The sequence below is a fragment of the Lissotriton helveticus genome, chromosome 8, assembly GCF_964261635.1.
Source record: "Lissotriton helveticus chromosome 8, aLisHel1.1, whole genome shotgun sequence".
Taxonomy (NCBI): domain Eukaryota; kingdom Metazoa; phylum Chordata; class Amphibia; order Caudata; family Salamandridae; genus Lissotriton; species Lissotriton helveticus.
In genome coordinates, this window is record NC_136069.1 from 1,518,876,564 (window position 1) to 1,518,892,202 (window position 15,639).

A 15,639-nucleotide genomic window follows, 5' to 3' on the forward strand; every position below is an offset into this window, starting at 1 on the left:
ATGCAGCCCTTAACCAACACGTATCTCCCTCCCTCATCCCTGTGTACCTCCTCCTCATGAAAGGGCAGTCTCTTGTGGATAAGCACAGCCACCCCTCGGGCATAGGAGCTATAACCCGGAAAATATCTGTGGGACCTCCAGGCAGCAAAAACTAATGGGGTGGCAGACCTAGGCAGGTGGGTCTCCTGTAGGAAGGCGACATTTACCTGGTGGCGTTGTAAATAATTTGTCACTAGCTTACATTTTAGTTAGTTAGTTAGTTAGTTAAAAAGTTCTTAATAGAGCGCACTGTGACCAAGCGGCTTCCTGGCGCTGGAATCTAGACTGGGAAACACAGAAGTCTGCCAGGGAGGAATCAGCAGGAGTACGCTTGGGAGAACAGGAACGTCTTGAGTGCCTTACGGAAATGAGAATAGACAGGGGTAGATCTAATGGACTGCGGGAGGCTATTCCAAAAACAGGGTGCCAGTACAGAGAACCTAGTGCCACCAGTTTTGGATTTGCAGAATCGAGGGACATTAAGGAGAGCCTGATTAGAAGAACGGAGAGCGCGACTGGGGGTATAGGGGCAAATGAGTGAGTTAATAAAAAGCGGGGCAGTGCGGGCACGGGCCATGAAGGCCAGACATCCCATCTTGAAGAGGGATCTCTGGCCAATGGGGAGCCATTTGCGAGCATTATTAAGACCTCGAACATTCCAAGATATCATAGACACATCAGCATCCGCCAAACATTTACTAGCCATAATCCAATGCAAAGAAAATAATTGTCATTCCTATTCGCACAGTAAATATGCTAAACCACAAAGTGTATTCAGTATCTAATGTAGCACACAAATTCGACCAACTGTCTCAAACCGCACCCGCCCCCTACCCATCAGCCCCACCAAGAGTGGGGGAAAGACCCCGTCCCACAACATAACTCCAAAATGTAACTTCAAACTGAAAACCCAAATAATGAGCCCCGAAGAGAGCAAACAAATGTGCATCCGCAACAGGGAGGTGGCAACACCCCGCCATAAACCCACAAGATATCACAACAAAACAACATCTTCGCACCTCTGTGGCGGCAAGCCTGCGGTGCCCTCAGGGCGCCACTGGGAGGAACTGCAACAGGTAGACTATAATGTGGTGAGCAGTGACTACAATCACAGTAAAGGAGCACGGCACGGGAAACTAGCCAGTACCGTACAGTTCTGCACTTGCTCCTGAATACGGAATGTCCTGAGCGTACAACGGAGATGCACCAGAGTTCTTCTTGGCAGCGTTGGAGTATTGTTGGCAAAACTCCTGAGCTTCATGAGGGTGTCAAACACCCGTCCATCCACAACCACATTTAGGCGCGCAGGGTACAGCATTCCATAGCGCAGGCCAAGTTTCCGAAGTGCAGCCTTAACCCCCTGTATTTCATACGTGCCTCCTGTGCCATCGCAGTGAAATCAGGGAAGAGGGAAATGTTGAAACCCTGCCAGTTCAGTTGCCACGTATCTCTTGCCAAATGCAGAGCAGCATCCCTGTCCCTGAAATTCAAAAGACGTACTATAATTGGGCGTGGAGGGCACCCCGGGTTCGGTCGAGGCCCCTGGATGCGGTGCGCCCGTTCCACAACAAAAGTGTCAGTGAAGGAGTCCCCGCCAAAAAGATCTGTGAGGAGCTTTTCAACAAAAAGGTCCAACCTGCCCGTGTTGATCGACTCGGCCACTCCTATAATGCGGAACATCTGAAACAACATAATTGATGACAAGACTTCATAGTGGGGGTAAAGTTATAGATTCTTTAGGGCACAAGATATAATTCTTTGAGATAAATATAACTGGTGCATTTCAGTGCTTTTGATCATTTAAAACAGCATGTTTTGTACGGACATTTTCACCTAACTATAACGTCCCTATAACCTTTGTTTTTTTTTGTGAAAATAAAGATAGATGTATAGCTAGACAGATAGCCGGACGGATAGACAGAAGACAGACAGACAGACGGACGGATAGACAGACGGACGGATGGATAGACAGACAGACAGACAGACAGACAGATAAAGATAAATAGATATTAGATAGATAGATAGATAGATAGATAGATAGATAGATAGATAGATAGATAGATAGATAGATAGATAGATAGATAGATAGATAGATAGATAGATAGATAGATAGATAGATAGATAGATAGATAGATAGATAGATAGATCGATCGATAGATAGATAGATAGATAGATAGATAGATAGATCGATAGATAGATAGATAGATAGATAGATAGATAGATAGATAGATAGATAGATAGATAGATAGATAGATAGATAGATAGATAGATAGATAGATAGATAGATAGATAGATAGATAGATAGATAGATAGATAGATAGATAGATAGATAGATAGATAGATAGATAGATAGATAGATAGATAGATAGATAGATAGATAGATAGATAGATGGATGGACGGACGGACGGACGAACAGACAGACAGACAGACAGACAGACAGACAGACGGACAGACGGACAGACGGACGGAAGTTCTAGTCTCAGACCAAAACTTAAGATAAACTGAGACAAAAGTCTAACTTTACTACTCGTAAATGCCCTTTATGAATACCGAAAGTCGTAAAGTTAGACTTTCGTCTCAGCTTACCTTTGTTAATCGGGCCCATATTTTCTACCATGATAATAACCATGAAAATGTTCCCCCAGAGGACAGAATTTGTAAAGGCATACCTACCACAAAATGCATGGATATGCGACTTGGGCAGCAGGTTGACCATCACCGAGAGGGATGCCATCTGGCATCTTGTGGGGGAGCTGATGAAGGAGAGAGATCAGTTCCTCATAAGGGGTGTTCTTGGATGATTGAGGAAATACCACCTGCCTGAGAAGATTGTGTAGTGGATTCTACAGAGGTACCAGTAGGTTGAAGGCTGTGTGGAAGTGGTTCTTGTGTAGGTGTAAGGAGCACCCGTGACAACTTAGCTAATGGTTTGGGACTTGCTATCCTCATAAAAATTATTATAGAACAATACTGCTGTATGACGGTGGTGTGTTTTTTAAATAATTTTTTTGTGTGGGGCAAGAAATGTCCTCATCCTCCTCCACTTCCCCCCTCTCCTCAACCATTTCCTCCTCCTTCACTTGCTCATCTTCTTGGGCAGTGTTGGCCACTTAAATAGTTGCTTGGAAGAGATTGGATTTTCTCCGGGGATTGACACAGTGTCCTTCATACCTACAAGAAGAAGATGAAAACACTTGAAAAACATTAAATATTATGTTGTCATAACTCTTCTACATGCTACTTTAATACAAAAATGTGAGAAAATATTTTCTATGTATTGTATTAACATGAGAAAAGAAAGAAACATTTGAAGGTAGGCATTGATCCTGGCATGGAATTATTACATATATACCAAGTGAAATCACCAGATGTTTCCTGGATGTCCCTCTTGATGTCAGCTGCTGAACTAATCTCCTTGAAGTTGGAGTTATTAAGTTATCCACTGATCCTGCAGCTGGAAATAAGAAATGAGAAATATAGATTTATGAATCTAAATATAAAAGTGGTATCTTAAACAAATGATGTCACACTATAACAAATTAATGAAAGATTAGCAAAGCATTGTAAATTCACTGTTCTTGAAAAAAATAAACCAAAATACAGAGCATGCTGTGAAATGGAAAATGAAGAGGTTTAGAAGTTAAGACCAAATTTTACTAGCCTTACCAGAAGAGTAGACTTACATGTCTCCACCCCCACAATTTATGGGAGGAGTCAGAATATGATAATTTATAACCATATTCTTAGACCTTGTTTTTTCAGGGGGTTTATTCCCAGACTTTTTGCTTTTTGGCCTCCTATTTTTGACCCTGATTTTGTTGGTTTTATGATTCTGTGCACTTTACCACTGCTAATCAGTGCAAAAGTGTATATGCTCTCTGTGTAAATTGTTATTATGGATTCGTGTTTCCATTATTGACTTACAGGCCCCGGGGCGCAAACAGTGCACGGTACTAGGGACTTACTACTAAGTCCCTAGTACCGTGCACAGTTTGTGCCCAGGGGTCTGGAACTAATGGGTGTCACCTTTTACCCATCTTACGGTATGAAGACTGACAATTGGAACTTCCAGAAACAATGTGAACTTTGACAAAATACTGCGATCTGCTGCTGGCTACTGTGCTAACATAGAGGAACCTTTTCGGTTGAAAGGGTTCATGTCAGAGCCGCTGTGGCATTGTCGCCGCAATGCTGCAATGCTGGACAGAGCGATACCAAGGGGGATGACTGATTTGCATATGGCCATGTCTGAACTGGGGTGGTGGAGTGAGCTAAAGAATGATGATGGATTAAGCCCAGATCAGTTGACTGGGGGTGAGTGTTTAATTCGCTCATACGCTCCGTCCATCATCCCCTTTGGTAACGCAATACTGGACAGAAGCAGATATTCTGTCTTATGAACTGGATCTGGTCATTTGGAACTTACTGAACACTCCTAAAGGGTTGGTATGAGATGCAACTGATTTGTCCTTCTCGATCAACCTTTCAAAAGATAACAATCTCCCTCCGCTGGGGAAGATCATTCCCTTTAAAATTTGGATCTCGTAGAGTTTATAAATGTTTTATTAAGTCTGATCTAATTGAATTTAGGGTTGTATGCTGTTAATTTGAAACATATATAGAAATACAAACTAAGATACATTACTCTGCTGATTCTGACTCATTATTTCATTGTGACTAAGCTCATTTTAATTTGGTGGTTTCCTCAGACCTAGAGGTGAGATCAATTGAGAGTTATGTATAATAATATATATGTTAGCAATTATCTTATTCCCAGTCCTCACGTGTGGATTGCTCATCCTCTAAGTTTTCCAGTCCATTCCAGCACAAACCAAGATCCATTGGAGGACAGTAGAGATTTGGTATGGCAGCTAAAATTAATCTCGGCTAAGAGAAAATTAGGCAAATGATAGTTTCACATTTCCAACATGTTAACGCTACAAGAATCGGAAAATGATATACACCTGAAAGAAATCAGACACACTTGACACACATTCTCTTACAACCACATAAATACTGCCCACACCATAGATCTTATGTTTAAGTCTTCTGCTTTTGGATACTGCAGCCACCACATTCTGCCTCAAGGATGCTGCCAGTTGGTAACTGGAAGAAACATGCCACTTGGAGTAACATTTATAGTAAAACACCACAAGCATCTGCATGGGCTACCTCCATTCGCCTTCAGTGGAACACAGAAGGTAGCCTTATGGGAGAAGGACACAGATTCTGTAAATGCTTCGGGGGGGGAGATTTATGCGGAACATAAACAAATGGTAAGATGAGGAGGAAGGTGAAGTAGAACATTTTTAGGATTCATCTGCCTGAAGTTCTTCCTGGAGGGCCAACTGGATACAGTCTCCACCCCCACCTCGAGAAGAATAGCCTCTCCACAATACACACCCACCTGTTATATGGCCTTCCACTTCAGGACAACACTAACATGTACCAGGTAAGATCATAACCCTAACCATATCTGTTTAATACCAAACCTTCAAGCACTCATCCATGGCTGCCCTTCTCTCATACCTTGCACATCACATGTATACCCCTCCTAATCACTATGTAACAGAAGCCCTAAAAAAGTGTATGTTGTGTTAAGGATGATTTTACTACTCTTTCATTAGCCACTCATTCAAGCAGATTGGTTGATTCAGCTGGGCCAGAAGTCACTGCAACAGCAACAGGGAAACACACAAGGCAGGTCTTGCTAGGCAAACCACCTACACAGACAGGTATGTCCTTTGGCTCACAAGCAGGCTAACAGACTATAGATGATTGTTCTCACGTGGGGGCAGATTTACAATTACTGGCGCATCCCTGCACATCAGCAGGGATGCGCAAGTAATTGTCCGCCGCAGCTCCGCCACCCATGATGCGCCGCATTTGCAATGCGGCGCACCATGGGGCAAAAACAGCACAGATGCGTGACGCATCTGTGCCGTGAAGGCGGCGCATTGCTGAAGTTGCATCGCAAGCGTTACGCAGCTCCAGCAATGCTCTGGGGGGGTCTATTCTTCCAATGCTGTGTCAATCCTTATGCTTGCTTCAAGCAGGCGCAGGGTTTTGACGCAGCATTGGCCTAAAAGTGACTGAGTGAAATCATGTAGATTTCACTCAGCCACTTTTAGGAGGCGCCTATATGTGGCGCAGGGCTTTACAACGTGACGCATCTCCCAGATGCGTCACGTTGTAAGTACCCCGCACCATGGCACAGGATTTGCGCCGCCGCTGCGTCACAAAAGTGACGCAACTGCGGCGTAAATGAGGCGCAAGGGGCTTGTAAATCTGCCCCCTGGTTTTTTTAATTCAAAACCTACATGTCAATATGGGAGTTTGCCATGTATTTTTGATTGGTCTCTAATCTAATTTTATCATGTATAATGTTACTCTATTATACACTGCTACTTTTATTTTTACCTTTTAAAGCCCTGTGTTCTTGTCCCATCCACCGCTGCCACAACATTGACTTTTACTTCTATCCATGCAGCAACACCTTTTAATTGTAGTACAAAATTGTCCTGAAATTAGGTACTGGTCCAATGAGATATGTTAAGCCTTGTTTTAACTTACAGAATAACAATTGCTTCACCCTCTCAAAATGAGAGCGAAACTATTTACCTAGCATTTTCTTATTAGATTTACAATGATGTACTCCACTATGTATATTTCTCTCGCCTGTCAGCTTCTTTCATACAACAGCCCCTGGTGTTTAACTTGAAAACATCCACAAATAGGACATCAGGGGACATCCTGGCAACAGCAATTAAATGCTCTACCATCTGTTTGCAGGTAAGTCTGGGAGCCTATGGTCTTAACTTCTACATATCCTCATTAGTACTTTCACTAACTAATGTTTCTTTTTTTAAGTATATCAAATGATAAAAGATTTATTTCATGTTGGTGTATAGTCTCAAAAATGTATTTGCATTTGTGGTTATGATGAATTATAAAGATTCGGACAGACTTTGAAAATATCAACTACAAGGAGCCATGGAGGATCTCCAAAAACATCATCTCTGTGGCTGGAGCTGGTGAGCTCACATTGCTGAGAAGGGTTTTTTTTGTGTAGATTAATATTTTATTAGAACATTGGAATGTGGAGAACTCCATTGAATATAATGGAGTGCTCCGTGCTGCTATGGTTTGGTAAATGCCCGCAAAGCAACATTCCAATGTTTTCACAAAGGCCTCTCAGAGCTCGAGGGGATTTAAACCCCCTTGGGCTCTGAGACGCCTTTGTTTTATTTGTTAGAACATTCTGCCCTCTAGTGGCAGAATGTTCTAATAGCCTTATACCCCTTCATAGCTGGGCTATACTGGCTATTAAAGTCCCGCTCCCTTGTTAAAGGCCTTCGCCTTCGGCTCGTGCCTCTAACGCTGGAGCAGGCCTTTAATTGCCGGTTTAGCCCGCTACAGCAGGCTATGAGGCTATATTATGATATGTAAATCCATATGTAAAGCCAACCATTTGGCCACAGGGCCTTATGTTTTTAAAGGGGATGGTGAAAAAGTTACCCTCTAAGAAGGACATTGTTGGCATGAAATCAAGAGATAAGGTTGGTGTGTGGCCCGCTGCGGGCCACAAACCAACTTAGAGAAGCTGTTAATCAACAGTAATTTATATCTAGTGTGATGGCAGCAAGGGAAAAGAGCATACATAAACAAAATACCTTCAAGATTAGCAATTTAGAGAAAGGAAGCAAAGCCAGCCCGAGACAATCAAAGGAACTGCATGCGGCCAGCTTTAAGAAAGACACCTGCACCCAACACAGATGCAAAATTCATGAATCATGGCTAGTACCTGGAAATGGCTTCAAAAGAAACCATCAAACAGCACTCAGGCAGTTTTGTTATGCAGGTCTTCCAGTATTTTTGATTTCATGCCAACAATGTCCTTCTTAGAGGGTAACTTTTCCTCTTTTCACCAATGTGGCACACTTGCAAACGAACAACAACAACACACTGTAGAGGCTATGGTGGGAAACATCCTTTACAACGCTGTGTTTACACCGGGGGGCCTTTACGACGCAGCCATCACAACGCAAGTCGTTACTACGACTTGCGCTGGATGGCGCTCTTGCTCAAGGAATAGTTTAATTTTCTATTCCAACACCTTCCCTACTGTTTCGTGGGCTGGAGTTGGAATAGAAAATTAAAATAATCCACAATCCAGCGCCCTCCAACGCAAGTCGTTGTAACGATTTGCATTCTGATAACTGCGTTGTAATGGTAGCGTGGTGTAACTACCGCGTCGTAATGACATACATCCGGCTATGGTGATGATTCTTCAAGTTAAACGGCCAGAACACAACTTGGTCCTCCTTCACTCACACATAACTGAAACTTTTACAAAATGTTGTCCTCTCACAGTTCTAGCTAGACAGAGATCCCATTCAGCAACAGGTATTCTCACAGAATATTTTACAAGGGTACTCAGGGGTTAGAAGAACCCGAAAGAAGGTTTCATTTCTTTTCATTTGTTTTGATTTCTTGAACCCTAGAATGTTTCTATGTGATACATTTATTCTGAATGTGAAATGTGCTATTCTGTTCTGTTCAGAAGGGTGATTCTTGATGGGAACAGTTGCTTCCAGGGGCCATAGAGTTTGAACAAAAGATAAACCTGAAACCGAAGATACACGTTAAAACATAACTTGGATATGCTCATTAAAATAGAAACACCTTTTATTAAAAGATATACATAAGCATGTGCAGGGATTTTTGGACCTATTTTTATTAGTTTTTCACAAACACATTTCCCCCTGGGATGTAAAAATAACAAAGTTATTAAAATGGTATTCCCGTGCATCCATACAAGACATACCCCCAGATGCAACAACCCCCAGATGCATCAAGCATCCATTTTGCGATTCCTTATTAGCGAAAAATAAGGAATCGCTAATAAGAAATAGCAAAATGGTATGCAAGAAGAAATCACTTTAAAAATAGCGATTTCTTTAAATTCCTTAATTGCGATTCGCAAATTGCGAGTCGCAATTAAGGAATACCTCCCCATTCATTCCTATGGGCCTAGAGGCCCATGGGAATGAATGGGAAGAATTTTCAATTTGCGAATCGCCATTAGCGAATCGCAAAATGAGAATGCGATTTCAAGGGTGCAGGGGTGTCCAAAGGACACCCTGTTGCACCCCTGAAAATGATTTGTGCACATATGTTGCGCACACACATGCCCTTAGGGCATGTGTGTGCGCAACAAGAAACTTTGAAAAATGCACCTTAGTGCATTTTTCAAAGTTTTTGCAAATTACCATGAAGTTGTACTTCATGATAATTTGCGAGCCCTATTAGGGAAATCACTATTTTTTAAACTTTAATGCATTGCATTTAAGGAATCTCAATTTGAGATTCCTTAAATGCAAGTAATCGCAATTTAGCGAATTCTCAATTTGCGATTTTTGCATTTGGGATGAGGCATCCCAAATGCAAAAATACCGGTCGCAAAGGGGCAGATTCTGAGAATCTGCCCCTTTGCGAGGGGTTTTTAGCTTCATGCATCTGGGCCATAATTATTAATTTTCCTTTCCTTTCTTCATAATTTCCATCACGTTGCTGACTAATTTAGTTAATCATGCCACATACTTTTTTACACCGTTGCCACATGATAGCACCAGTCAGGGATATTAATTATTGGCAAGGCTGGAAGGGTTTTAAAAACGTATCCCCCAGATTCATCATGGTCCCGATTTGCGAGTCCTTAATAGCGATTATTAAGGAATCGCTGTTAAGGGCTCTCAAATCGGGGTTCATGTAGAAATTGCAAAATATATTGCGATTCCTACAGGCTCCTTATTTGCGATTAGCAAATTGCTAATCGCAAATAAGGAATAACTCCCCATTCATTCAATGGGGAGTAAATCCTTATTTGCGATTAGCAATTAGCTAATCGCAAATAAGAATGCGATTTCAAGGGCTCGAATTCTGTATTAGCGATTTTTGCATTTGGGATGATGAATCCCAAATGCAAAAATGGCGCTCGCAAAGGGCCAGATTCTCAGAATCTGGTCCTTTGCGAGCGCAATTTCCCTTGATGAATCTGGTTGTAAGTGTCTCGTATTGTAGAGTATATTGCATATGGTTCTATACATTATGGATACCAGGACCGTTGTGTACTTTCCAGTATATCATCTTTTCTCCCACTGGCTCCCCAACCCACCACCGCCATGAACCTTTACCGTCTTAATACTTCCTCCACCATCACAGTATCACTTCGTTGCAATGGTTTGCTCAAGGTTGGGCAATGAAACTTCCTTGTGTCTGGGTCTGCCCAATAATTATCTTTTTTAGACTGTAAACTGTCCATAATACAGCTGTGCACCTAATTTGAAAAGTATTACAATTGAAATTGTTGCAATGGTTTCTGGTAAAGGAAAGAATACACTTTAAAACTTGTGCCCTAACTATGAATTTGGGGGGCAAAGGATCAGCAGACTTGCGGGGGCGCGAAGGTGAAGGTCCAGCTACTGCCCACCAGTGACCCGACCACCCCATTACAAGTTGGGTGGTTGGACCGCCATTGTAATGTTGCAGCTGCCAGGGAACTGCCATTCCCTCACTGTGGTGCGGCGGTCAGGGACTCAGTAATATGCTGGTGGTGCTGCTGTGGCACCGCCATTTATGTAAAGCGCTCTGATATCCTCTGGGGTCTGGTTCGCGCTATATAAAACTTTATAAATATTACAAGTTTCAGGATCGCCAGCGGTGCCATGGAGGTCTTTCCTCAATGAAAAGGCTGGCGAGCCTGAAAAAATGGGATGTGCAATGGGATGCCTACAGGGGGGCACAACATGTGCGCCCTGTGGATATGCACCTCAGTTCCTGCACAGCATGGACTTTAAAGGGATGTATGTCGTTACAAGGCATGCTATTACAACGCATGCCTTTACGACGCAAGTTTTACAATGCAAGTCGTTACAACGACTTGCGTTGGAGGGTGCTGGATAGTGAATAGTTTAATTTACTATTCCAACTCCAGTCCCCGTGGATGGTAGAGAAGGTGTTGGATAGTAAATTAAAACTATTCCCTATCCTAGAGCGCCCCCCAGCGCAATGCGTTGTAATGGCTTGCGTTGAAATGGTTGCGTCGTAATGGTAGTGCGTTGTAACAGTTGCGTGTAAAGGATATTTCCCACTTTAAAGTCCATGTTGTGCAGGAACTGTTTTTGGTGTTCCCATTGCGGTGCCCACTTTCATGATCACTGCTGTGGGATTGCCAAAAACAGCCCGTCAGACATGAGGACACTTGTAATCTGGCAGGGGGTTCAACCACGGATTTGCCAGTGCGGGAGCGGACCGCCATCATGGCGGTCTGCTACCGCACCGCCAAACTCGTAATTAGGCCCTTGGTGCCTATCTTTTAAGGCATTACGAAATAAGGCACCTTCATTTGCAGCAAAGAGCTGTGAATGGTATCAACCTACTTGCACTCTGCGTTCATGCTTGGTAAATTACTTCATTATTCCTAGCTATGCACAAGTAAGAGCAGAAGGTCGAAACTTTTCTGTGTAAGCGCCATCACAGTCAAACTCCTGCCTCGATCAACTTCATGTAAAGACTGAGTTTAAGTCTTAGAGAAAGCACTTGAAAAATGTCCCTTTTAAGCAGGCATTTTAATGCTTATTGCTATATGCACTCTTCTGTGAGCATTGTCATTTTATGTAAGATGCTAAGGAGATCAGGTACACAAAGCCAAGAAACCTTTGGTGAATGTATACTATATCAAGATATGCTAACAGACCATCAGGAAAATTCAACTTCATCCACAGGCAGTCTTACTCAAATACAATAGGCCATGAAATTTGATTTAGTTCATTTCTGTGATCTGTATACTGTTCATTGTTGTAATTAATGATCATGTAATGTCTGTCATGAGTAACAAAATTAGCAGGTGGGGAAATTTCAGACCACAGAACTTTGAATACTGTAATTTTTTAGACAACACGTACAACGTAAAAAAGTAAAACTGCACGCCCTAGAAAGCAATATGCTATATTTACACAAGGTGCTGACTGTTTCTCACATGCCCGGTGGCCACTTGGCCGCTTTGTAATCAGTTTACACATGCGTCACCTAGTTTGAGCCAATGACCAATAAATAACCCATAGTTTTGCAGACATGTATGTGTTCCTAATTTGGATTTGGGAGCACTGTGCCAAAGACTGAAGCTGATGGTTCCTGTCTGTGCTTAATTTATACAAAAAAGAAAAGTGCCGGAGCCCAATGTTTTCCTCAAAAGCCTGTGCACTCTGTGTCACTGGAATCAAGCTAAACCTGGCTTCTGAGCCCTATTTAGTGCAATACTGTTCTTGGGTTGCTTATATTCTAGTTCATAAAGGACCTGACCTGGTAGTTCGGGCTGGACTGTTCCCATTGGAGCAGGGTCAAGACTAATGTGCATATGGCTGGGTCCAGACTGAGGAGGCATGGCGGGCAAAATGAAGATGGACTGGGATGCAGACCCATGTAATTACCAGTGGCTCAGATTAATTCAAACACTACATCCATCACTTTTTTGTATACTTTAGCATGCCATCCTAAGTGGGACGGGTATGCCCAGACTTGGGTCCCATGCACACTGTATCACTGCAATGAAGCTATACCTGGCTGATGAACTCTGACTAGGGCGAATCCATTCCTGGGACGCTTGTGTTCTGGTGCAGGAAGAACGTGGCCTGGCAATTCAGACTGGACAGTTGCCATTGGAACAGGGTTGTTAGACCTATCATCCTTAGGGTGGTCTTCTCCCAAAATCTTTGCTTTTGACCTCCATGTTTTGCTGTATCTTTTTTGTTGGCTTTAAGGATCTGAACACTTTACCACTGCTGAAAAGTGCTAAAGTGCATTTGCTTCAACCCTAAAACATGTGAAGTTGGTGTATACATGATTGGCATATTCAGTTTACTTGTAAGTCCTTTGTAAAGTGGTATACCATATACCAGGGCCTGTAAGTTAAATGCTGCTAGTGGGCAGCAGCAAAGATTTGCCACTCACAGAAGTAGCCTTTCAAACCTGTCTCACGGCTGCCACTGTAGTGCCTCCCGAGATCGACGCATCACACAGCGTATTGTCGCCGCTGGATCTTGGTCAGATCAACGCATCCCCTTGACTGCATGGCAGAATCCGGCGCATCACATAATGACTCTTGACTCCAGCACCTGTCTTCGGAACCAACCCATTGCCATCAGCGCATGGAGAAGATTGACTCATCCTCGACTTGCAGGACCCGCATCAACACATCTCACGACGCATCTCGCTGTTGCGACCAAGAAAGGTACTTTGTTCACCGGGGCCTGCGTGGGTCCTGTATCTAGCCGCGTTCCATTGAGGTGGGCCCAAACTTTGGCTTTGCCTGTGTCCAGCGTGACCTAAAGTAACCTTTTTTGCACTACTTGATTTTAAGTGCTGTACTGCATTTATTCTTTTGAAATTCAATATCTCAACTTCTATACATTGGATATTTGTTGTTTTGGTCTTGTTTTGTTCATAATGTAATAGTCTATTTTTCTAAACCTGGGTGGAGCCTTTTTGCGGTGCATTAATTTTGTTACTGTTTGAGTGTGTTGCAAAAATTCTTTAAATCCGAGATCACGGATGAAGGAAATAGCTGTGGAGGTAGATTTCCCATCAGTGTGATGAACATAATCTAGAAAGGAAAAATTTCCTTTTTAGAGTCCCCTCACTCACCGGGGTTTCCCCACGGCGACATGCTTCTTCATAGGGGCCATCCCAACCCGCTGCGGGTTGAGGCGTGCTGCGACTTGCGAGGATACGTAGGAGCTCTGTAGTGAGGAACTATGTGTAGTGCAGTGGTATATGTGGAGTGGGGTGACTTGTATACCTAACTAGTGGGCAAAATAACTTTTATTCTTGCTCCTATTTGATATACTAAAAACGGGGTGGGTCACTAGGTTTTCCTGGTTATAATGAGTCAGGGGTCCTAGTAGAGAGTCAACATGTTTTGAGCTTCCCCCAAAGTTCTTCTTCAGGACGCCACAGGGACCAGCCCTGTGTGTACCACTCCGAAGGTGCAGTGATAAAGTGACTTACAAATACTGTCTAATAAGCATGAGGTAAAAAATATACATAAAACATTTAATAATGTTCAATAGATATTTTACAAAAGGCAGTGCTATGCCTCATGGTCAACCATGAGGCATAGCACTGCCTCGGGGCTGGTCCCTGTGGAGTCCTGAAGAAGAGCTTTGGGGGAAGCTCGAAACATGTTGACCCTCTACTAGGGCCACTGACTCATTATAACCAGAAAAACCTAGAGACCCACCCTGTTTTTAGTATGTCAACTTGGAGCAAGAATAAAAGTTATTTCGCACACTAGTTAGGTATTTTTAAGTCACCCCAATCCACATACACCACTGCACTACACATAGTTCCTCACTACAGTGCTCCTACGTATCCTCGCAAGTTGCAGCACGCCTCAACCCGCAGCGGGTTGGGATGGCCCCTATGATGAAGCATGTCAACGTGGGGAAACCCCGGTGAGTGAGAATCAAGAAAGGACATTTTTCCTTTCTAGATTATGTTCATCACACTGATGAAAATCTACCTCCACGGCTAGGTTCTTTATCCGTGATCTCGGATTTTTTGCGTCTACAACTAGAATAGGAGAATGAACCTAGCAGATCACTCTACCCCCCCCCCCTCTTTTTGAATGTGCATAAATACTTTACACATTGCCTCTTTAGATAAGCCTGACTGCTCTGTGCCAAGCTACCAGAAGGTAAGGTCTATGTTTTTGTGGACCAGCTTACCCTTACTAGGAGTGTGGCTTCTGCTTGGACAGGGAGTATACCTTTGTTAACCAGAAATCCAATTTCTAACATTGGTGATCAGCAGTGAAGATAGGACTTGTGTTTGTTGAATACCATCTAGTAACTCATTGTTCACTACAACTCTGCAAAACTATTCTGAATTTTTCAGTTCTCCCTGATTTAACCTATTTGATTTTTGTGCACAAATATGTCTCGCTCTGGAGAAGTATCCCAGCTCCCAGTATCTGCACCTGCAGTAGAGGAGTTTGATCTGGCCCAGTTAGAGTTTTACACTGTGGCCAATATGAAGAGTTAATGCAGCTATTAAAGTCTCCATGGAGGGCTTCAAACGAAAGGTGGCGATGCAGAAGGTCTGGTTTTGAGAGCCTGGGAAGAGGCCCAGATTACAGGCGAGGAGGTTCTAGAGGAGGAGGAGCCAGAGATTAATGAGAATGAGGATCATCTGGACCTGGAGTCTATTGTGGCTCTGGAACTACCAGTGGAGGAGGCCCGCGACTTGCAGGAGGGAGGAGTGGCTCCCAGACCAGGGAGCAGTGTATCTTCTAAAGGCCTGTCCCCAGATGACCTGACAGACAGGAGGAAGGAGAGAAAGATGAAAACAGAGCTTGCTAAAATGAAGTTGAAACAGAAAGAGAAGCTTGCCAAGTTCTGAGTAGAGAAAGAAAGAGCTCTAGAGAAGAGGAGGTTAGTTCTGGAGGAAAGGAAACTTACACATGAGCTAAACCTCAAAGAGCTGGACATCAGAGACTTGCAGGGGGGGCTGTTTGTGGGTTAATGACCTTGAGCACACTA

The 15,639-nt window shown here is 43.2% G+C and overlaps 1 long non-coding RNA gene across 1 annotated transcript; it reads right to left on the minus strand.

Moving 5' to 3' along the window:
* Window positions 1-943: 943 nt before the first annotated feature.
* On the minus strand, window positions 944-3,500 carry LOC144772035 (uncharacterized). The gene is made up of 3 exons (XR_013599609.1): window positions 3,406-3,500; window positions 2,714-3,211; window positions 944-1,719 (listed from the first exon to the last, which is right to left on the minus strand). It is a non-coding gene; the product is annotated as an uncharacterized LOC144772035 (long non-coding RNA).
* Window positions 3,501-15,639: the final 12,139 nt, after the last annotated feature.